Source organism: Phalacrocorax aristotelis, chromosome 11, assembly GCF_949628215.1.
Source record: "Phalacrocorax aristotelis chromosome 11, bGulAri2.1, whole genome shotgun sequence".
Lineage (NCBI taxonomy): Eukaryota > Metazoa > Chordata > Aves > Suliformes > Phalacrocoracidae > Phalacrocorax > Phalacrocorax aristotelis.
The window spans coordinates 21,787,186-21,810,491 of NC_134286.1; the positions used below are offsets into that span (position 1 = coordinate 21,787,186).

The 23,306-nt window shown below is 47.9% G+C and overlaps 1 protein-coding gene across 2 annotated transcripts in view; it reads left to right on the forward strand.

Annotated features, from left to right (window-relative positions):
• The first annotated feature begins 4,686 nt into the window (after window positions 1-4,686).
• NEXMIF (neurite extension and migration factor) overlaps window positions 4,687-23,306 on the forward strand; it is a 175,051-nt gene continuing 156,431 nt past the window's right edge. For both annotated transcript variants that reach the window (XM_075106264.1, XM_075106265.1), the window contains exon 1: window positions 4,687-4,854. The gene's annotated coding sequence lies outside the window, so the exon portion shown is untranslated. The remainder of the gene's footprint in view (window positions 4,855-23,306) is intronic.

Below are 23,306 nucleotides of genomic sequence, written 5' to 3' on the forward strand. Positions count from 1 at the left end.
TCTGTCCGCAGAGCATTCGTCTTGGCCAAGGCACAAATGTAAGCTTTTATTTCCTCCTGTTCCAAAGCTACCAATAATGAGGTGTTTGGCCGTGGAAACATGGTAAGACAAATGCACAATTTAAACAAAGGTTTACAATTTGAAGTTGAAGTGTTGAGAGGAAGGTGGGGGAACGTGGAGAAATAGGTATGGACTCACTTGGGGGAGCGGAGCCTATTTAGCAGCATAGTTTGAAGGTTGCACTGGGCCATGGGAGCCCTCAGAGGCAAGGAACTGACTGACTTGAATAAGGAGGTTTTTTAGCCTTGTGAAGGTGTTGCAAGGGAGGGTTGGGTTTTTTTTTGGGTGGAGTGGGTTGACCAGTGGAGCAAGGAGCAAAGAAGCCTGGAAAAAACTAATCTGGGACCCTCCTCACCCTCCTTCCTTCTATAGCTCTGTCAGGCACGCTGGAAATCTGTCTTGCCCAGAGAGGTCAGCAACAGCCTTGAGTTTCTGCCGAGTGTTTTTGAAACGTCACCTGTCAGGGCAAAGAGAAGGTTTGGACTAAATAGCAGCATTGTTTCTCCAGCTCTGCTTAAGACGGCACTAAGACTTAGATGGCACTCTTAGAAGTGGGATGCAAAAAACCAGGAGTGTTGAGGGAGCCTTTCCGCAACCAGCGGGGTTCGTAATGAACAACTGTTTCGGGTAGGGTTTCGATGGCTTTTTGGCAAAGCTCAAAGGCTTGCCAGGTGTGGCAGCCAGGAAAGGAGAAATTCCATATGTGGCAGTTTGTGATTCCAGCTTTGTTTCTTCTTCAGGAATTGCTTCAGCCTCGGTACGAATGAATCACTGTTTGCAGGCTCAGCGTGATTTCCCCCAGCATACAGTCCATTTTGAATCACACAGCAGGACCTAGGAAGGAAGGAGGACATAGGGTGAGTCCCTCACCAACCTGAGTCAAAGCCCCCCCTCCATGGAGCGCCTCCGGTTCTGCCAGTGGTCTACATTACACCCTTCTTGTTCAGAAGCTGGTCCTGAAAGCCTGGCAGAAGAAATCCTCTCCAGCTCTTTGTGCTAGGGCAGGATAGGAGGGTGATGCCTCCTGTCATCCCGCTGCCTTTTGCAGCCGTTTTTTAAAGTTTGTAACATCTGGGCAGCTTTCCGCTTGAACCATGGTTTTCCAGGCTTACCCAAGAGCGTAGGGTTTGAGATCTTTGAAAATCACATTTGTGTAGTACTTGTGCCGCTGGCAAACCAGAATCCTCCTGCGAACCTCTGCCTTTCTCTCTGGTACTGTTCAGCAGAGGGGCTGTGTACGGCAGAAATTAATCAGGCCACGCAAAATGAAGGATTTAGCCCTTACTGGGTATGTCTTAGCAAGGCTCCCGTGCGTCGGGAAGAGTAGGCATCAGGACACGAAGGAATGATCAGGAAATAGGCACTGGGAGAACTGGGAACCACCGTGGCATGGGCCTGTTGCCATAATCCAGGTTCTGTGATTTTAGGCTCTGACTCCTGCTTCCTAGACAGACGGGCAAGCGTAGGCTCCCGGCATATATATGTGTCTGGGCACACAGATTTTGTGTGAAGACAGCTGGGAGGATGGGACAGATGTAAATGTCTGATCTGCTCCGTCTTACAGGTTGTAGTGAATGATTATGATGCACGTTGCAGCTGCACTGTATTGGGGAGGTCAGGAGAGCAGCGCAGGTGTGCGGCAGGGCAGAGCGAGGAGCCGGCTGGCATTGCAATTGCTCCTCGCTCAGGGTTTTGTTGATCTCTTCCTGCTGAAAGGAGTTTTCTCAGCACCTTGTTCTCGCACCTGTGAGTCTCTTTATTTGACAGTCTGGAAAATGACTACGCAGCCAAGGTGGGTAGTGCACTTCCGTCATGTCAGTGCACTTTCTGCATCTGTTTGTGGCAGTACATAAAAAGATCACAGTGCACAGACTGTTAATTTTTAAGATTGCCCAAGATGCTGTGCAGAGTTTTATGCTGCTGATGGATTAGTATTGTGGTAGTTCTGTAATTGAAGTACCTTAAACGAGTAGCGTGTGGATAAATGAAAGTAAAGGCATTATATTGTATCACAGCTACAAGGATAATCTTTGAGCCTTATGTTTGTGTTCTCTCTAAAAGACAGCATTTAAATAAATACTTGGGTTGTCGTCTTCGAAACTGGCTCCAGGTGCAACGCTTACTTAATTGAATGTACCTCTTCATCTCCACGACAGCTCTCCCCGCGCTTACGTCTAATCTCACCTATGCGATTCTGTTCTGCCGATGGCTGTGGCTGCCAGCCTCCCCGCACGCAGCGCCGCTGCCGCCCCCTTTCCAAAGGCGTCGGTCGAGATGGGAAGGCCTGACAAACTCGCTGTCGTGCCCCGGTGCTTCTAGTCAGGTGCTTCCCGCGACGTGCCTTAGCTGCAGAGCTGCCGGCTTTGCCCGTGGGCCTTTGGTGGCACTTCTGGAGGAAACAGCCCGTGTGTGTGCGCCAGTGGCCGAGTGACCGAGGGCAAAACCTCCCCGGAGTTCATGAAATTCTGAAAGCAGTTCATGAACACCATCCCGATGCGTGTTTGTTCTACTGAGCGCTGCCAGGTGCACTGTCGCCGTCCCACCTGACCCTGATTAATTACTCATATTACTTGAATCTTTCTATCAAGATAATGGGGAGTGGGTGGGCGTGCAAAGTTAAATGCAGTGTTGTGGTGGAGATCACGAATGTGCAAAGCTATAGGGATGCAAGTGTGAGACTTCCACAGCAACGGGGTGATGCCGGAGAGGCAAATCCTAACTGAGGACAGGCCTGGGAGGTGCCACCGCTGCGCCAAGGACTCGCTCCGTGGCCTTGGTCAAACCGCTCGCTGCTCGCCTTTGCTTCTACAGCAGGGCGTGACACCTCAAGCACGTGCCCCACTGCAGCGGGAATGAATCATTTCTTTGCACGTGATGTATAGCGTACCCTGGCTACCACCGTTAACAAAGACCAAATGAGATCCGTCACTTATTTTGGAGCATGGAAAGTTGATGCATGAAGTGTTCCACAATGCGCTCTGAATTCGGATGTTGCTGTACGCTATTCCCGTTCTGCTACTGCGTATGCTCGTGGGGCTCTCGATGCTGCGAGAACAAGGACTAAAGCGCTCGATATTTTAAAATTTCAGTCACAGTATCACCTAATCAACTTTTTAGACCATATGCCTTGTGTTGTCTAGGATGAAAAGGCAGCAGAATTTTGTGCGAGCTCAAGTGGTAACTTAAGAATAGGAACCTCTGTTAAATATCACAGTGAATTTAATTAAAGCAAAAGGCTAATGCTCATCTTGCTTTTCTTCAACTGCAGTTAAAATACTTGTGTCTGGTTTGCTTTCTATTTGCTGAACAATTCCGTTGACTCAGGCGATACAACAACAAAACTTTCCTCCAGGCCCCAGCGCAATAACTCTGGACGTGGCGCACGTGCGAGGCTGGCAGCGCTGCGGGCGTCACGGAGAAATAGGGCCGCAATACTAAAAGCTATTGCGGGGGTCCTGCGAAGATGGATGTATTTTATAAGCTCGCAGGCTCTGTAGGTGTAGATCCCTGCCTCCCCTCTTTCTCTCGCCCTCCTGTTCCGCGAAAGGCAGCGGCGGGTGAGCCTTCCCCTTCAGGTGCAGGTCCTGAGCGGCCGTGAGATGAGGCGGCCTCTTCCTTTTGCTGAGCACCTGAAGGTAAAGCATAGTTTTAGAAGCCGTTGTGTATTAATAACGTGGTAACGACCATAAAGCAGAGGAGCCGTTGCAACCCCTTGCCCTGATTTCCCATCCCTTACCCCTATTCGCTTCTGGCACCTATTGCAGGGGCTGGCGTACCGCGCTCGGGAGCGTTTCCCTCCGGGGCTCCGAGGGAGCGGTACCCGGGGGCGCAGGGGGGGCAGTGCCGGCATCCCAGCCGTGCCAAACTACCCCCCGCTACGGCCCGGCCTTCCCTCCCCCCTCCCGCAGCCCAGCGGGGCGTGCGGCGGCAGCCCCGGCCCCGCACCGCCTCCCCCCCCCCCCATCGCCCCGAAGTGCCGCGATCGCCGCCCCGCCCTGTCCCCGTGTGTCCCCGCCGCCCCGGGGGATGCTGCCCCGCGTTCCCCCGGCCACGGACAGTGGGCTACCGGCCCCGGAGGGTGGGCTGCCGACGGCGGGGGGCGTGCGGCGGCACCGCCACCTGCCCCGGGCCTTGGCGGCAGGTGAGGCCGCCCCGCCGGGGTCCGGGCCCGCGGCGACGCGCCCTTTATGCCCGGTGGCGGCGCGGAGCGCGCTCCCGCGGCGCGGGGAAGGGGAGAATGGGGGGAAAGGGGGGCGCCGGTCCCGCGGCTGAGGGAAACAATGGCAGCGGCAGCGGCGGCGCTCCCCGGCACCTCTTGAATGGGCACAGGCGGCCGGGGTGGGGGAGGCGGCGGCGGCGGGGAGGGAGCGGCGGAGGGGGAGGAGGCGGCGGCGGCGGCGGCGGCGGCGGAGGGGCGAGGCGGGAGCCGCCCCCTCTCCCTCCCTCCCTCGGCGGGGAGTGCGGGGCCGGCTGCGCGCCGCGGGGGGCCCGGCCGTGCTCCGGCGGGCGGAGGCGCTGGGGGCCGGGAGCGCTGGCTCCGCCGAGGGCCCTGCGGCGGCGGCGGCGGCGGCGGCGGGGGAGGAGGAGGAGGAGGAGGAGGGGCGGGGGCCGGCGTGCGGGGGGGGAGGGGCGGCGGGGGGGTGGGGGGGGGCGGGCGCGTCCACCTGCGCGCGCCGGGGCCCCGGGCGCATGGAGCAGCGCTGAGCGCCGCCGCCACCGCCAGCGACAGCGACAGGCGGGCGGGGGGACCCGCCGGCCCCGCGCGGCCGCCTCCCTCGCGGGCCCGGCGCTGAGGTGAGTCCCGCCGCGGCGCCGCTCCCCCCCCCCACCGTCCCCCCCACCTCACCCCTCCGCCGCCTCCACACGCACCGCGGGAGCCGCAGGGAAGGCGGCGTGAGGCGAGCGGGGGAGGAGGAGGAGGAGGAGGAGGAGGAGGAGGAGGAGGAGGAGGAGGAGGAGGAGGAGGCGGCCGGGAGGTGGTGTGTGTGGTGAAGGGGGGGGGGATGCTGATGGCAGCGCCGGCCTGCGCGGCGGCGCGGGGGGCGCAGGCCTGCGGGGAAGTTGCGCGGCGGCGGAAGGAGCGCGGCGGCCGGAGTGTGTGTGTGTGTGTGTGGTGTGAGGGGCGGCGGCGGCGGCGGGGGGGGGGGCGGCCGGTGCGGGGCCAGTTGGCGCCTCCCCGCCCCGGGCAGGTGCGGGGCTGGGCCGGGGCGCCGCCCCGCAGGGCCCCGGGGTAGCGGGACCCCCCCCCTCGGCCGCCCCTCGGGGCCTCCCGCACGCCCCGCGGGGGTGTATTTACAACGGCGGGGGCGGGGAGGGGGGGGCTGCACTTCAGCCTCGGCCAGAACAACAAAAAAAAAAAAAAAAAAAAGGAAGGGGGATGGGATTTAAAAAATAAAAAATAGAAAAATAAATGCCCCGACCCTGGAAGTAACTGTCATTTCGCGTATTAAACTAGAAAACTGGCTAATCAAATGAAAACTGGCTCATTGTCTGAAACTCTATCCCAGCGAAAAAATGCGGCTGTGAATATAATTAACCATCTGTCTAGCGAGCGGTGGAGAATTGGGTTCGTGCGGGTTGTTATTCCGGTCTCTTTAATTTGCGGACGGCTCGCGCGGCGGTGGCAGCGGTAATGTGTTTTGCTTACTAAGTGTAAGATGTGACCTGTGTGTGTGCGTGGATGATGCTGAAACAGAGGAGGAAGGGGGGGTGCGGGGGGGGGGAATAATGAAATCCTCGTCTCCGGAATGAACTGTGCCGCTCGCCAGCGATACGGTTTATGATATATTAACCCAAACAAGCTGTGATGGGACCGGCGATGAAAGCGAAGGTTACGCGTTTGCTCCCCGTGATGCTCTCCGGCCTTTCGCCTCCCGCTCGGAACAAGCGCAGGATGGGTGCGTATTTGGGGGATTCGCGGGTGGGTGTCGTGGGTGGATGCGTGCGGCCAGAGGAGAGCGGTGCGCCTGTGCGAACCAGGGCCTGAATGAGCCTCTTGCGTGAAAACAAAACGGCTCTGTGGCTCTGAAACCTTCCCTGAGGTTTTCCCCCCAGCTTCCTTCCGCTCGGCGGTTTGCTCGTCCCTCCTGCCCCGCACCAGCCCCTCCGGCCGGCTTCGCCCGAAACCTCTGTGCAGCCGTCAACATCCTGGTACTCGGATGTGCGTTCTCAGTGTCGGAGGTACCTGCTGTTATCGCCGGAGCGGCGTGGTAATGCGGTAACCACCGTGCCCGCAGCAGAGAGTCTGCTGGAAAGTGAATCGTGTGTCTGCCTCTACGCACGCTCGTGCTCGTTGGGGTTGGGTGGTTTTTTTTTTTAGTTTAGGTAAGGGAAGAATACAGAAACTAAAAAAAAATAAATAATGGGAGCGCTCAGGCAGGTAGGATGCAATTTAAAGTCGCTTCGGCTAATACCCCGTACAAAACTACATTTGTTAAGGTATGCGAACTGTGAATAAGGCAGCAGGCTTTGTTGAATCACTTCTTTAAAAACAAATACTTGACAAAAGAACCAGACCTGCTAAATGGGTAACAATTATGTAAGCCCATAGTAGGTTTTGATGTATGTCAAGTCTGTTAAATAAATCAACCTGTTCAGTGAATAAATCTGCTATGCACCAGCGCTCGCTTTATTTATTTATTTATTCGTTAAGGGAATAAACCTGCCTGTGTATTTCAGATTTTTCTACTGAGCATGTGAATCTTGCGGCCAAGCCCTGTAGCTGCCGGTGACACGAGACAAACCCGCGGGGGGTGGGAGGGGGCACGCCAAGTAATAAGATGGATATTAAAAATACACAAAGATGTGCATACGGATTCCTAGTGATAAAATTCTCGCTGATCCATGTCTTGATGGAGTATTTGCTTTGCGGTGGCAATGGCCCATACAAAGCTACATTGATTTAGCTTTCTCTGTTCACGATGGCAGTTCTGGTGAATAATTATTTTCCCAAAAGCCCTAACTAAGGGAAGAAAGAGAGTCCCTGCTTGGCCTACACAGTAGTACAGTATCTTTGAAAGCGCGTATCCGGCTGCAAATAAAGAGAGCCAGTTCAAGTGTTACTACACTCAGCAGAAATAAAACGGAGGCAGAAAAGGGGAGCAGCCGGCCAGCTTCCCCGTGCACCTCATCCCCCCTTACCCTCTCTGCACCTCACCAGCGCTTTGCTTTGGGGGGCGGGGAGGGGGGATTCTTTGTGGTTTTGTTTTTCCTTTTTTGTGTTTGCTGTCGCCTTTTGGAGGCGAGGCTCCGGCAGCCCCCTTAAACGTTGAGTTCTGAATGATGAGGAGTCTCTTTTGGATTAAAAAAAAAAAATAAAAAGGGGAAAGACTGTGACCAGTGGGTTTTAACTTCCGTAGCTGGTACGGGGACAGGGAGCATGTCTGCGTGGGGCCGTGCTTTCATGGTGTCCTCCTTTTTTGAGATGGCGATGCCTCGTGGATGTTTTTGTGATTGATCACGTGCATATCTTTTTCATGCCTCTTTCCAAAGACAGATGAAAAGACTTAAGTGTGCTTGTGGGACCGAAATGGGTGCAGGTGAGGCTTGGGGAGAAAGCGTTCCCGAACAAAGGGGTCCGACTCGGCTTGGCATCCCGGGCGTAGGACGCAACCGTCGATACACGGTGCAGCAGCGCTTCTCAGATAATAAGGCTTTTTCCTTCGTAGACAGAGTAATAACAAACCAACCGTGCCGACTTCCCGCAAACAAAAAGCAGCGCTAGGAAATAATCTTTCTCCTTGGGCGGAATCCAGGGAGGAGAGCCGTGGGTGCTCCAGACCTTGCCCTAGTGCTTGCGTGGGGGCCGTGCGGATGCTGCCATGGTTGGGTTTGGCCCTGGGAGAGGTGGGCAGCCTGAATGTTAAACATCGCCAAATAGCTAATGCTTCTTAGTAACGACAATTTTTGGTCTGTGAGGGAATTTAAAGAAAAAAATATTTTGAGAAGTAGGAGCAAAACAATTTTTACATAATCCACCTGTTATGTCCAAAGTCCTGTGTTTTCACCTGGGAGAGGATTGCACCTTTTTATTTTTACGCTAGATCTTTGTCTACTTTTAGCCCCGCTTGAGTTGGCTTTATAATCATTACCTATGTATACAGTCAGGTGCTCGACGAGCCTGATTTTGTGGAAGCTGCCAGCAGTGAGTAAATGAGCCATGTGGCATAAAACCGAGCGAACCATGTTTTGTTGGTACCTTGCTCTTCCCTCCTTCCTTCGAGTTGGTCGTGCGCACCCGTGGTGTCACCTGCGGGGGGCCCGGGCTGTGCTGGCGTGGGGACCTGCCTGATTTGTTATCCGTACGTGGTGCTAGAGGCTTGGTGGGGTTTCAGCCCTTTGATTTTTTGGGCTCCTGGGTGCCGTTGCAACGAAACCTTAAATAATTACTTCGTGTTAGGTTGTTGTGTAGAAAGCAGTCAAGTTATAAATGCTGGAGATGATTAACTGGTTTAAGCATCCAGGCACTGGGCGTGGGTTTTGCCTGAAGGATGCACGAATTGAGGATAAGCCGTTCCGCTGTCAGTGCCAAAGTGTTGTTACCATCGGTTCCCTGCCTGTGGATGTGCGGAAAAATCGGGAGTATTTGGTAAAGCTGAGCTGGAGTGAAGTTTGCGGGAGGAGCTGTCAGTTCTGCAAATCAGTGTTGAAGCCGGCTGTGTGCCTTATCCTTAGGAAAGTCGTCTTATGAACAGCAAGAGAAGGTGGCTTTAGTTCAGTAGCGCTTTGGAAGGCGAGGTGGTAGTGCTGGGTAGATTTTGTTTGCAGTTCAGGGGAGTAGCATGTAATCTGTGTAATACTGCTTTTGTGTGCCTCTCTTGCAAATTGATGTCTGGGGAATGACATGTAGCAAAGGCTCTAGACCAGCAGGTCTCTGATATTTTTGTAGCAATGTCTTTTTATTCAAAGCAGGTGTCGTGGAGATCTTTCATCCCAGGATTTCTTTCATCTCTGGCGTTTGTTAGCTTGTGTTAAAACTTTAAATGTCGAGAACTTCTTGTGTACGGAAGGTGTTCTCGTATTGCTTTCGCATGGGCTGAGCCGGATCATTATGCAGTCTCCAAACAGTGATACGTATGAGCTGGATCTGTGTCTGCATCGCTGCGTCAGCTCTGCGAACAACACAGGGATGTAACCCAGTGCCCTCGGCTCGCAGGAGAGGTCCGTGCTGGCTGTGTCGAGGACGCTGCTGGGAGATCTGGGAGCGGGCAGCAACGGAGGGTGTTGTTCCTGGGCAGTTTCCTTCTGACCCTTAAGTATTTAGAAGGCGGGTTATGCCTAGTGACGTGAGCTCATGTTTGCAGTCTAGTTTGGTTTTAACAAAGCTCTGGAAATGCTTTTTACTGTAAGATGCCTGATTTGATTAATTTATCCAAGCTCTTGTCTCGGTAGCCTCCCATGATAGAAAATGATAGAAAACATTGACTAATTGTTTTCTTTCACTGATCCCCTATTTCTTTGTTTTGTTTTGATTTGTTTTTATACTGTATCTTCAGAATATGGGTGGATGCGTCACTAGAAGTTTCTGATCGATCTTGTCTAGATTTACAGCCATTGCCCCTTGGGAGGGTAGGACCATGGGATGCTGGACCCAAAGGGCTGGCATTGCTTCTGCTTAGACCCCAGCTGGTTCCTCTACCAAACCAGTTTTAACACCTTTCTGAATCGTCGTTATTGTTACTGTGATCATTGTCCCTGCAAATAGTTATCCCTAGGCGTGAGACCAAGAGCGTCTCTGTCCTAAGAGTCCAGGAGAGCTGGAGGTCAGATTTCTGGATGTCACCTTGTACGGCATCGCGATGCCAGTCGTCAGCGTGTCACTGAATCTGGCAGGAACGGCAGAGGTTGTACGCGTGGCCTGGACGCTGGTGGGGCTTTTTTGCCAGTTTATCGTCTTTCTTGCCTTGCTCATGTAGAGCCTCTGTTATGCAGAACGGCTCCTCGTGCAGGGGCTGCCGGTTCATGTTGTGAAGGTCATCCTTACCGCTTTGTGGTGTTCACTACTGTTGGCTGAAGCTGTTAGATGCTTCTCTGCTGAGTCAGTTTGAGAGGGGAATGTCAGGATTTCTAAAATCAAATAGCTGAGGCATTTCCTCCTTCCCCTCTCCCCCCAGCTAGGGGAGCTTCTCATGTACTAAAACTCAAGCGGTATCATGGGGCTTTTCCTGGTGTGCTGAAGCTGGTGAGAAGGCAGCTGATGCTGAGACTGTTGTATTTCTGAGGGCGTTCAAACTTCCAGATGGAGGTTATCAGAAAGATCAGCTCTTGTGAATCTTGCAGGATGTGGCTAGACGTTCAGGAGTGCCAGGACGTGGCGTGGTGGACAGTAGGGCACTGCTCAGCACGGAGCACTCCTGACGAACTGCCTCGTCATTTCATTGCCTACGTGAGACCTGTGCTCTTCGGAGGGCTAGCGCACAAACTCCCAGCTCTTTCTCAGCCCCATTCTAGGTAAGGTCTCCCATGCTTGGGAGTTGCCTTTGGGGCTGCATAGATTAGAAATTTGATTTGATTAGAAAAAAATCAAATTCCTTTCCTCACACTTGGAAGGTTTTCTGTTCTGAGTTATAGCGCAGAATAACCAAGTGTAGAAAAGACAGACTCTGTGGGTAGATTTTGTTTCCTGTACAATATCCCAGTGAATGACTTTGATGCAGAAGAGAAGCTGAAGTCTTATGAAGGGCCTGTTTATTGGCATTAATTATTTTTTATTAGTTACAGCCTCCGTAGTCCGTTGGCAGCAGAAGAGCCCAAAGTAAGAATATTAAATCTTCAGAAGTTTTTCAAAGCTTGCATTTTTCATAAGGAGCTTGTGAAGCTTCAAATCTAAAGCTTCCAAAGCCTTTTTTTTTTTAATTCTTCAGAAGTGCCACTGAAGCTCTTTTTTTTAATTTTTAGTATTTTAGCTGAAACTATAAGTTTTATACATAAAAAAAAAAAAAGTTCTTTCCCATCCGTTGCGTTGGTCCCAGTTTTCCGGTATCCAGCTGGGTCAGCTAGATCCTCTGCAGGCATTGACTGTCCTCTGCAGACCTGGTGTGTACCCTGCGCTACCAATATGCTGTCGTTTTTCCCCTCCGATGAGGGTTTTCCTCTGTGGCTGGTAGCAGGCTGAAGCACACGCCAGCATGAAAGGTGCATTTGTTTGCAACGGGCCAGTTAGGACAATATTTGACCTTCACAGTTGTTGAATAACTTCAGAAAAATTCTTAACTGCTTCACAGAAACAAGGGTTGTGGGTGGGAGTTGAACAAGTACAAAGTGAATCTGGTGTCCCTTCGGCCAGCTTTTTCCCTGTAGCCTGCAAGGTCATGTTTTAATAGTCTGAACGGGAATTTAAGGTTCGTGCTGGTATTTCGGTGGCAATACAGATGGATGCTTGGTCTTGTTCCGTGTTGCTTCAGGGAACGGAGTGATTAGTACTCTTGGCCTTCCCTGAACCTTGAGGGTAAAAATGCAAATTGCCTTTTTTCAGGGTGGTCAGTGTTCTCATTTGTGTGAGAAGACTGTTGGAGCGGGATTATTTTAGCTACAGGAAGTTGTGATGTGGGGTTTTTTGTTTGTTTGTTTGTTTTTATTTGGTTTTTATTTTTTAAAATTTGTTTCTTACATTACATGAACAGCTTTACTTAATCGATAGCTGTGCCTTTAACGTGGAAGGATGGGTAGAATTTTCGGGAAGATTGGAAAGGAAAGCCTGCTGCTGACCACAATTTTTCAGCTCATATTAAAGCAAACAAGCAAACTCCTATCTTCTTGACACTGCTGGCTCTGTAGGGAGCAACACGCAATAATTTCCCATGGTTTGTTTATGTCTGTATCTAAGGATATCCACTATATCAAAATCACCTGTCCATGTAGTGCCTTGTCTTAGATTCTTTGTGTATGTGATATATTAATTTTGAAGTGCATCGAGCAGATGTTGCCAACTTGTGCAGAAATACAGCAGATTATGATACAAGCAGCATGGCTAATGTGCAATACTGGAATTTAGGACCATTACTAGCCCACGGTGCCTACGAGTTTATCTGAAGCAGAGGAGCCACGTGGCATTAAGGAGGCCAGGCATGGCAAATGCAGAGAAACCCATCAGCTGAAACCTCCCACAGAAAAAAATAATTTGTCCTAACCCAGCAACCTTCACTTACTTAATTGTCTTATTTGTCTGGTTAGCTTTTCACTTGATGGAGAGTTTGTACTGCAGTAAAAACACTTTTGTTTATTGTGCCTGTTTCTTTCTTTAATTTGTGCTAATTCCTTGCTTGATGCTTTCTGGGTTTGAACTGGGCCCGTCCTCATCTCAGCTGTTAACACCAGCCATTCTGAACGTGAATAGGAGGCTGGGCAATCCCCTGTTATTTCCAAGAAGTCTCTGGTTTGAAAGGGTGAATTTTTTGATTGGTTTGATAGCTCAATCTCAGAGTTTATTGTTGTATTAGGCAATGCAAAGCTATGTTTCGGGGTTTGCCTTGGGGATATAGTGTATGTCTGTATACAGCGGCAAGCTAAGAGCAGTTTCCCCTTCTTCTGCAGAGGGCAGTTTAAGACCTGGTGCTTACTGATCAACAGGGCGTAGTGCGGATTTTACCCTTCTGAGCATTTCTGGTTTTGGAGGAAAGATGGGCATTGGTTACGACGCAGAGCTGAACGCAGAGTTTGTGAGCGATGCGTTGGCTGTTCCGGGGCTACTGGTGTACGCAATTACAGATCGTGATTCATGTGTTAGGCAAACCCTGGTATCTCAGTCCCCCTCTCAGTTTTTCTTCCTGTTAACTATAGCCTCCTTTCCTCCCTTATTTATGACATTTGCCTCTATATGCACAATCCGCCAGCGTGTGTGCTGGATTCCCTCACTGCAAATACTAGGACGAGTTTAAGACATCTTAGAGGTTAGTTCAGGATGAATTCAGGAGCATCTTGGATTAACTTTTCGACTATGACAGGTATTCTGTCGGTGGTCTGGAGGGGGAATTCTGCAACACGAGTGGCTTGAGCCTGTGAGGAAAAACCCAAGTGCAGGCATGGCCCTGGGGTGTTCAACGCCAATGGAAGAGCCAAGAGTGGGAATGGAGGGAGACGGCCCCTAGGAAGGGATACGGGGCCATGCTGGAGCAACATAGTAAGTGTGACATTTCATCATTAACGGTGGGGAGAAGAAGAAAATGCTGCTTAAATTGAGGCTGTTTTCCCAGCATGGTATGGAAAAGTCTTCATCTGCGTTGCGATCAGTAAGTTTGTGCATGGTGGGGTCCAAACACTGTATCAGAAATGCTCAGTGGTCGTGTGGTGTCTTAAACTTCACGTGAAGGCGTAGGGGTTATTTTCCCCAGTATAACCTGTAATAAACATAAAACATATAAAATCTGCAGCTGACAATATAATCTCTGAGTTCTCGCCCTGTGTTGCGTGGGTTGGTGTGAAACAAAAGGGGGTTTAAGATACGCAGTATTATATCCTGCTATTCGGTTAGGCCTGGGCATTGGCTGAAGGGGCTGTCTTAAATCACACCTACATTTGCAAATGTCAGTAAATGAAGAGTCGAGGTGATCTGTGGCTGTTTGAATCGTTTCTTTCTGGGGCATTTCTGCTTAAATAAGAGGGTAGCGGAGGGGTTGGAACGAGCGCTTCCAGATCTGATGGTGGTTACGCGGGGTGCTGCTCCCCTTAGTCCTTTGCTATCAAATGCTTTCACACACTGCTCTGGCTCTCCCCGAACAACTTCTCTGCATCGCATGGTAATGGAAGTCAAAAGAATTTGTTTGATGTTATTTATTCAAATCTGGAAAGGATGGTTGTGCAAAGACCAAAGAAAAATGGTTTTAGTCTGACAAATGCCAAGGGTTTTTGTTTTGTTTTTAAAGCCCAAACAAACCCTTTGGGATCCTTGGCTGGGTATATAATAGCATGAAATACACCATTTCTTTCATTCTGCTTACTAAAAATCTAATTCTTTATGCATTTAAAATGGGAGTGGAGGCAAAACCGGAGTTTAGCTTTGTTGACCTATATTTATGAAAAGAGAAGGCTTGCTAACTGTTGCAAGAAAATATATAGTGCTCTCTATATACTCTGATGAAACGTATACACATACTAAGAACACTTTTGGGATTCTTCATCTTCTTACTGGATGTTTAAGCCTTTTCCAGCCAGATTCAATCTGTTTGTGCTGTTCATAGCGTGTATATTCAGGCTTCCCATTAATAGCCATGGAACGTCAATGAAGAGGGGCAGCAGAACAGGGAGTTCAGAAATAAGCAGGGAAGAGGGGTAGTACTGAAAACCTCCCTGATCTCAAGGTTTACAGGTGAACATTTTTTTTCCCTGCTGCTTTTTTTTTTTTTAATTCAGCCTGCTCTTCATAAAGTGCAGTTTAATGGTTATCGTGCTGCTTATTGCATAACTGTGGCACAGATGTTATTTTTTGTAATGTTGCCTGACGTATTTAAAAGGGAAAGGCAGGAAGGGAATTTATACTCTTTGGAGATGAATATGTGGAGCCTATTAGTCTTAAAAAAAGTGTGAAGAGCTTGTTAGAGCCGAAGCTGGCACACCTCTGAAAGGCTGATCTGTGGAGTGGAGCTCTTCAGATAAAGAATGTGTGTTGTGTCTTCTGGAGTTTGTTGTATGTGTTCCCAGATAGCCTGAAATCAGAACTCGGTGGAGCGCTTGCATGCTTCATGTTTAGGCACATGCTTAAATATTTTGTGGAAATGAGACCAAATCCCAACGTATATTTAATAAAATAAGGTGTTGTCCAAAGTTAAGTTTTGCAGGATAATCAGCAACGGTGCTTAGAGTTAAGGGACGTGAAGGTGAAATACATCTCTCAGCATGAGTAGTACTGAATATCAAAGTGTTTGTATTGCTGCAGCGGAAAAAAAAACCAACCCAACCCTTTAAAGTTGCTTTCTTATGAGGTTTTGACTGAGGAAATACAGTTAGAAATACATTGGGCTTCAGCGGAAGGAAAAAATGATGTGCAGGCCTACTGTTTCCCATTGGAATAGGCGTGAGGACATAAAGTCGTCTCCTTTTGGCATTTCTAACAATATTAGAAGTTTTAAACAGTAGAAATGCAAATAAGTAGAGACAAAACCAGTAGATGCTATATTTATAGAATAGACTAGACTATTCTGTAATACAAAATGCTATATTTATATTTATTTACGTATAATAACAAAGTGCTCGGTGTTTCAGATCAGCACAGGGGACCTCGATTCACAAAGTTTTCTAAACACTGGATAAACCCTCACAACCCACCTCTCCCTGCTCTGTGGAGGAGCTAAGCGGCTCACGGAGAAATTAATGACCTGCTAGAAACGCAGTCGTGAAACGAACCCAAGAATCTTGACTTCCCAGCCCTCGTTTGCACGTGCGTGCAGGGTAATGGAAAAATTGTTTGTGATAAATTGGTAAGGGGGGAGGGAAAAGGGGGAAATGACACCTACTGTCATTGAGCGTCTTTTTGAACTCTCGGGTTAAAGGCAAATCAAATGATTCATTTAAAAGAACTTGCAAAAAGAACAGGTGTATGGATATAAAAACAAACAGAAGGAAACCGGAGAGTGTTTTTCACTTGTTTGCGCCTAGGGCAAAATATTTTGGGTTGATTTTTATTTTGCGTTTGTTCTCCCCTTTGCCCTTCCCCCCAGCTGGATTACCTACTACAGGAAATAATGAATTAGGCAAAATAAACCCTAAATTATAGTTGTAGACGCTGGAGCTGCTGCGGGAGCGTGGGATTACGCCCAGGCTCAGGCGTAAATTTCACGGCAGTCCTTCTGCCCGGCCTTTTCTTCAGCAAGAAGCAGGGAGGCTGTGACTTTGGGCCGCAGCTCCCGCAGCCGGGCTTTCGCGGCCTCGTCCTTGCAGCCGTGTTGGCGCGGGGTGTCGATGTTACCGTCCGGGATGGGAGAGAGGGCGTCTCGCCTGCCTCCCTCGCTCCGTCGCAGGCAGGGCTCCCTTGGCTGGCAGGTGGACGAAGCTCCTCCAGGCTCTGGAAGTACTCTCCCTTTCCAGTGTCCAGTGTCACCTGCGCGGTGTTTAGTGTGTGATGCTCTGAAAACTTCCTCTTCTGGCTAAAAAAGAAATGGATGGAAAATATTAGGCTAAAATAGGAGGTTCGTGCTGATGCAAGCTGTGTTTACTTTTGAAAATTCAGTTTATTAAACTCAAGGCTGCAGAACTCCAGGGATCAGTGATGCTGTCTGAACATCACCTAACGCACCACACAAGCAATTTTTCAAAATTACTTTTTTAATTAAAAGTTGTATCGGTTTAATGCGAGTTAAAGGAAAGTTCACAGGCTTAGCGTGCCGCAGATTTGGGAAAAACCTTCTTCTGCATTTTTAAGTTTATCCAAAATAGTGAATATGCATGCAAAGAGAGGGGAATCTCCTTTTGGGCTTTACGTCTGAGGGATTGCAGGGTAGAGGTATTTATTGATTATCAGTCGAGCTCGGCTTCTGTTACCCTCGGAAGGAGCTGCACAGAAGCTGAATGGGAATATGAACATAAGGAAAACAAGGAGGACTTGAGGTACAGCGGAGGAAAGTCAATACAGAGCTTATTTAAATGTCAGCTGCCTGGGAAGAGCTCTGCTCAAAAGCTGTAAGGAGAGATTAGGTCTAAGACATAATGCATGAGTGTGTAAGGAAGGGAGGAAAGATTGCTGAGCAAGTCAGGTGCTGGGGGGAATGCGTGCTAAAGGATTATATTAAGGAGGAGGAAGGAAGAAGAAACTGCTGACTGAAAATTACATCTGACAATTAGTTTTGAGCAACTAATTGGAGAAGCACGTGGCTTTTGGACATGGGAAGACTGTGGGCGATCTGATCTGTTTTAGCAGCGTTATTCATCAGCACAGTTGACAGGGACAAGCGACACTCGCAACAAATCTGTTTACTACATCTATATATTGTATTTGTTTTCTGAATGTATGTACAGAGTGTCTCTGTAAGCGTAGGACTTCTGGAATTTGAATCACATTGGCTAAATAAAGCCAATAGGCCGGAGTTGTAATTGTGTGGCATTTGTCAACGTAAGTGGATTTACATTCGAGTAGAGCTTGAGCCAAAAAAAGTCACCATTTTGTAGATTAATAGCCTTTTTCTGGATTTCACTGCCGCTTTTATTTTGGAAAGTTAGCCGCTAATTATGTGTTGTAGTAAGAAGTAGTTGTATTACAGTTGTGCCTGAAATAAAATCAGGTTGAGCACTCTCCTACAAGAAACATCATTAGTCAGCCTCCAAAATGCAAACTCAAACCAAGTTAGGCGTAGGCTTTGTTGGTGGGGAAAGGAGAACATCGAGAGCGTTTCGGTTGCGGTGAAGTCTCTGGTGGAAGGCCTCTGTCCTCTGGTCCGTTTGGTCCGTAGCTGAGGAGCGCTCCAGGTTCAGGCGGTGATGCTGAGCTCCAGCGTAGCAGTACGTTTGAGCAATGCTTTCTGCTGTCGCTGAGGGGTTAGGGGTCTGTCCACGACGGTGAAGGATGACCTCATCTGAGTTTTTCCGCCCCCTTGGCCATATAACAGCAGCGTGCTACACCAGGTCATGAAGTCCTCAGCATTTAGGCAGGACCGGGGCGAGAAAGATGGGGCGCACCCCGCTGCGCTGCAGCCTGCTGCAACCCCGCCAAGTCTTTGTTTGTCAGCCTCTTGCCTAATTTTGAACGGAGTTCAGTGTCTTTATCTTCAGGGAAGTGGGTGCTGTGTGCATATGATAGCTAAAGGACCTAAAAAGTCTTCAAGATCAAGACTGTAGCTGGCAGCATTGCTTCCTTGGCACAGCGAAACTTTCTAGTCTTAATCCACTCTGTTGAAAAAACTGTGTCGTGGAACAAGTGCTTGCTCAGGACAGTAGGAGCATGAACGTCGGGCCAAAGGACAGCTACAAAACCAGTGCTGGTTTGGATGTGAGGGGTGTTTCTTTGCCTTTGCCATCTAGCATAAACATCTAGCAACATGTATGCTAGTGTTTGTATTCTTATCAGTCGTACGTTACGGTCTTGTTGTGCCACGCTGACTGCAAACACATATTTATTAAAAAGCATCACAACCGTTGCACGTGCTTCTCTCCTGCACGGAGAGAGGATGAGAGAACAAACAACATATGACGAGCATTATTTGCACTGTTTAATGCTCTTCTGAGCAGAACAACTCATTTATGCTAGTAGATACTTTATTGTCTAGAAGGGAAGATGACCAAGCAGGCTGAGCTGGGCAGGCAAATATTTAACAAGTAGGTGGGACCTAAACCTGTGCTCTGAAGCGGTGGGCTAAAGTTACTCTCTGCCTCTCTGGCATTAGCTTTTATTTTCCAAAATGCGTTATGACAGTAGAACACTCGACAAGGGAAGTAGATTTACATCTAAAATACACAGGAGGTATCGCTTAGTGGTCTGAGTGCATGAGCCAGCAAACCCGAGTTCCAGCCCTAGCACCGACGCTGACTTCTCTCTTGGCCATACGACAGCGTGGCTGTCATTTTTCTGTCCTGCTCGTCCCACTTGTTTAATAGGATTATTAATATGGATGTGTTTGCTTCCCAGGAGCGTTGTGAAAATTAGTTAAGGTTTGAAAAGTGTGTTGAGGAAGTCTCTCAGTGCTGATCATTATGACAACTACTGCTTTAAAAACGCTTTCCTATTTCTTTTAGCAAAAATATTTCCTCTTCTGCTGGAGTTTACTCCTCGCGGTTTTTGTGTTTTTTTTTTTGTGCCGCTTGTGTGCGGTATCCCTAGGCTCTTTCAGTACACATACTTTTTTTGTAAAACATTATAATTCATCCTGTATCTGAGATTCCGATTTTCAGTAGGTGTGTTATTACACAAAATGTGAATAGGAGGCAAAAAGCCTTATGCTGCTGAAACTTCATGGTTGCTGATTTCCCGGCTGAGCAATGGCTGTGGGTCATGTATGCATTGACACATATTTGCAATGATACTCCATCGCATCTATTTAAAGAAGGTGTTTAGACAGGGAGGGATCCTTACAGCTCTTACAATGTTAGCTGCGTCTCTAGAGGAAGCTGAGAAGCAGACAGGCTAACGGGAGTATAGGGGGGCGGACCTGGAGATGTGAGATGAGATCCTGAGAGTGAAATACTGCCCTTATCTCCAGTACCAAGCCAAGGTGGTGACTGCAGGCGTGTTCTTTAAGGACAAGTAGCTCCAATGCAACTGCAGTCGAAGCCTTTTGGACCAGCCAACTGTTAGACTCTCTCAAGTGAAACAGACCCCGTGTGTTTCAGATTACAAACTCCTAAGTGCTGAAAAAAAATATAAGGCAACCTTTCAAAGTTTGGCCTGTAAAATTTTCTTCCCTTTTACATGACGTAGAGGAGCTATCATGCTTCATTAAAAGGTTCATGATATTCTTTCGAAGATTTCTATTCCAGTAAAAGGCTGAGAGATCTTTCTGCAGATTACTGTTGGCCAGGACTGATATCTTGTCAAAAAATGACCTCTTTTAGCAGTTTCTTCAAAAAGCATCTGGGGAGCCAGTTGAACCTAGACCAAGGGGGGTAGAGTTAAGAAGAACGCTTTCTGTAGCGTTTAGACTAGACATTTCTTGGAGGGGATCCTTCTGAGCGTTGATCTAGGTTGACTGTAGGTGGTATTGAAATCCTTGGGTGTAACTGGAATTTGGATTGAAGATGAAGGGAGAGAACAAGTAGATAAATATCAGGAGTGAAGAATTTACTCTCGCAAGGCAAGAAGACACCATACCTCCTCCCTTACAACACTCACCTAAAGTGCCTGTGTTACTTACCCCTCATGGACGACTTCTGTTCTCCTTTACTTGTCTTTCTCTTCAGTATCAAAAGCTGTGTCCCTGAAGGTTATCTTGCTTCTGGTGTCTGAGTTCACACAGAGATTGAGATGACAAGGCAAGCTTGGTTCTAATAGCTCTCTTCTAATTCTGCTGCATAATGGAGATGAGCAGTACTTACATAACAATATCCTGGGATGTTAATAGATTTAATAACCCAGAAAGGTGGGAAGAGGTTCTGAATTACCTATAAAATGGCATCTAACTAATGAAGTTTACGGGTAGCTTATCTCTTCGAAGAAGCCTCGGATGGTAGGTGCAAGACTTCTGCATATGCTCGGAAGAGAAACCAAAATGAAGCTGCCTGTCCTAATCGGAATAAATCTCCCTCTAAAAATAAATTCTAAGGTGCTGTTGGATTGCACCAGTTTTAAATGGGCTTCTAGTTAACTCTTGAAAAAATGTAAACAGCACAGCCTTTTTTTAGATTTCATTTTTTTTTTTCCAAGTGTAGATATGTACCAGTCTTGGGGATTATAACTCCGTATGTGCCCAGTGAAAAAGTCAGTTCATTGATGCTGTTTTGTTAGACCTTGCCCCCCTCTTGCCATGGTGATAAGGGACCTTAATTAGATCCCAGAACAAATGCTAGAGAGCTTGACAAAAAGGAGAAACATGGGGAGGGGGTGGAGAAATACTGAGATGTTGTTAGCAGATATATGCAGAGAGCTGTATCCTGCAGAGGAGAGACTGTTTTTATTGTGTTTTATTTGGTCCTCTTTCCCAAGAAGAGAGCATGTGCTGGTAGGCTGTGAGCATCTGTGGACAGTACATAGAATTGGTATTGGCAGCTTTACGTATGTCAGATCATGCTCCTAGGTGTGGGCACCTGCCCGTCTGCCGAGGAGACCGCACGAGGAAAGCACTGCCGGCGGAGTGGTAGTCACAGATTAAAAATGTATTTTTGAATCTATTCTGGATGCTGGTGATGTTGCCTGATGGGAAGTGGCCAAATCATTGAGTTGATTTGTATGTTCATATGTTAAGAAAAAATGTCTGTGTGAGGAGGGGTGGAAAGGGAGGACGAGGATAAGAATTCAGGGGATTTTCATGAATACCCTCAGCAGAGAGCGCATAAATGAAAGGGGGGGAATTGCGGTGCTAAACAATGAAAAGGAAGGTTGGCAAATAATGGTAGCTTAAAAAGGGAAGAGTTTTCTCTGAGGAGCAAATTCAAAAGAGCAAGCATGCAGAAACACAGGCATTAAAAACTGTGCTGCATTTTTTAGTAAGAAATGTTAGGTTCTTCTGTTTGTTTGCTGATTACCAGGTGCTTAGGTTATACCTTCAAAACTTCCTGCACCGTCATTCGAGGTAGAATATTAACTTCAGGTTAGAATCTCAGCTTTTCATTAACTGCATTTCCAGTTTGCAATGGGAGGACTATGGCTATCAGCTCTCACACCTTTGTCTCTGGTCTTAAATCTACATGCTGCCTGTATAGTTGTGCTTCATAATTATTCCTCACTTAAATTACCTTTCAATAAGCTAAAATAAGATTATCTCCTTGAGCCTCTTGTAGGAAGTGCATTTTCCAGAGTGTAAGACAGTTGTTCTCTGAGCAACAAATTTAGTAAATTTACTTTCTTTTATATTTATTTTCTATTTTCATGTCAGATTTTTTGTATCGCAGCACATACATCTTGGTGCGCAGGTGAAGATGTTTCAAGCGGAATTTATTGCATTACAAGATGACACAAAAAAGGCAACCCTGTTGTCAAGGGCTATCAGGCAGTTTAAAGTGCGGAATTGGATATCTGTCTAGCCAAATATTGTAGAAACTTTTAAGTAAGAACAAGGTCTAATTCCTGTATTTTTAAAATTATGCCTCTGGAAAGCTTCAAAACCACCAACATGCGAGTAAACAGATAAAAAAGCAAATCCAGATGCCTACGGACCTATGTATCATGTAAGCATATTATACTAGGTACTAAAGTAATAGTGTGAGAGGCAGCTGGAATGTGAGAGCGAAGACAAAAATGTCCGTCGGCCTCGATTATGTGAGAGTAGCCCTCGTACAATGTTCAGGTGCACTGAACTGGATGCATTTTGGTGAAGACTATGTCTTATGGCCCAAAGAAAGCATTCGACTGGCTTGGGTGGTGCTGTTTAATGGGGGGTCTTTAATTTACACTCATCGGGGAAAAGAATATTTTTCTATATTGGTAAATATTTTTTTAAATAGATTTTTATTTGCTGAGCCCAGGATAAGTTGTGTGGAACAAAAAGATTTAAGTTTTGGTGGTTTGTGCAGATTCCTTCTGGGCTGGCTGGTTTTGGGCAGGGCTTTGGTTCTGAAGAAGAAGCTGGAGGTATCCTGGCGTTGGCACGCCCTGCCGGGGCTGGGTGTAGCAGCGATGCAATGGGTCCCTTTTAACAAAGGTAGCTTTGTTTTTCCTGAAATGTGTGCAGGAAAGAGACACTCTCTGAAGTTTGCTAGATGCCTGCTTTCTCACGATTTCCTATTCTTCCACTATTTCTGTGTGTTTCCAATATACTTATTTACGATTTTCATTCAAGGCTAACAAAAATCTCCTGTACGGTTCTTGCTGTCCTTTCAAAACCCTGGATTTAATTATTTTTTAATTTACCCAGAGAACATGGTGGCCTTAGATATCCAGGACTATCCAATAGTAGTTTCTCTTTTGTGAGAACAGAAAACAGGCCTCTTATTGGAAGTGAACGGAGACTGAGGTTGTTCAGTTTAAGTTTTCCTATTTTCCTTCACAGGCTGAGGGTAGCTGGTACAAGCTTAAACAAGTCATAATTAAGGCAACAGTAGGGTTACAGAGGCAATTTCGTGGACACTCAATGGAAAAGGATTTCAGATAAATACATGTAAGATGACTGCAGTTTAAGTAACTTGAATAAAATAAGACGGAAAGGTAAATGAGGGGGAGAGACTTGAATTTTCAAGTGGATGAGCTGAAGGTGTGCGGATGGGTCAGCAGCGGTCCCGCCGCCCGCCGCGTGATGGGAGTTCAGTATAAATTGGTGACGTTTCCCTGCTCTGTAAACCTGTGGTCCACAAAATTATTGTCAGATAAGCATTACTGCAGGAAAGAAACCCATAAACTCATGCTTTTACAGATGATGGCATTGTTAGTAGTAAATAATACCATTAAAATCAGCACTTTTCAGACAGATGCTTCAGGAACAGTGAATATGAGTGTTTGCCCGTCTTCAGGAGTCTGGCTCCTACCGAATTTAATGGAGGGTCTCAGCAGGTCTGGAGCTGTTGTAGAAGTGACTGCTGGTGAAGTACGAGCGTGATGAAAGCAGAACAGCGCATCTGGAAGTGGTCTTTATTGTTTTTAAAGCTGCATGGATTGCTTCCATGTAGTACGTGGTCGAACATCTTGTAGTTCTGGAGGAAGAAAAGGCAGGCAGAGGACAAGCCAATTACATCATTTAATA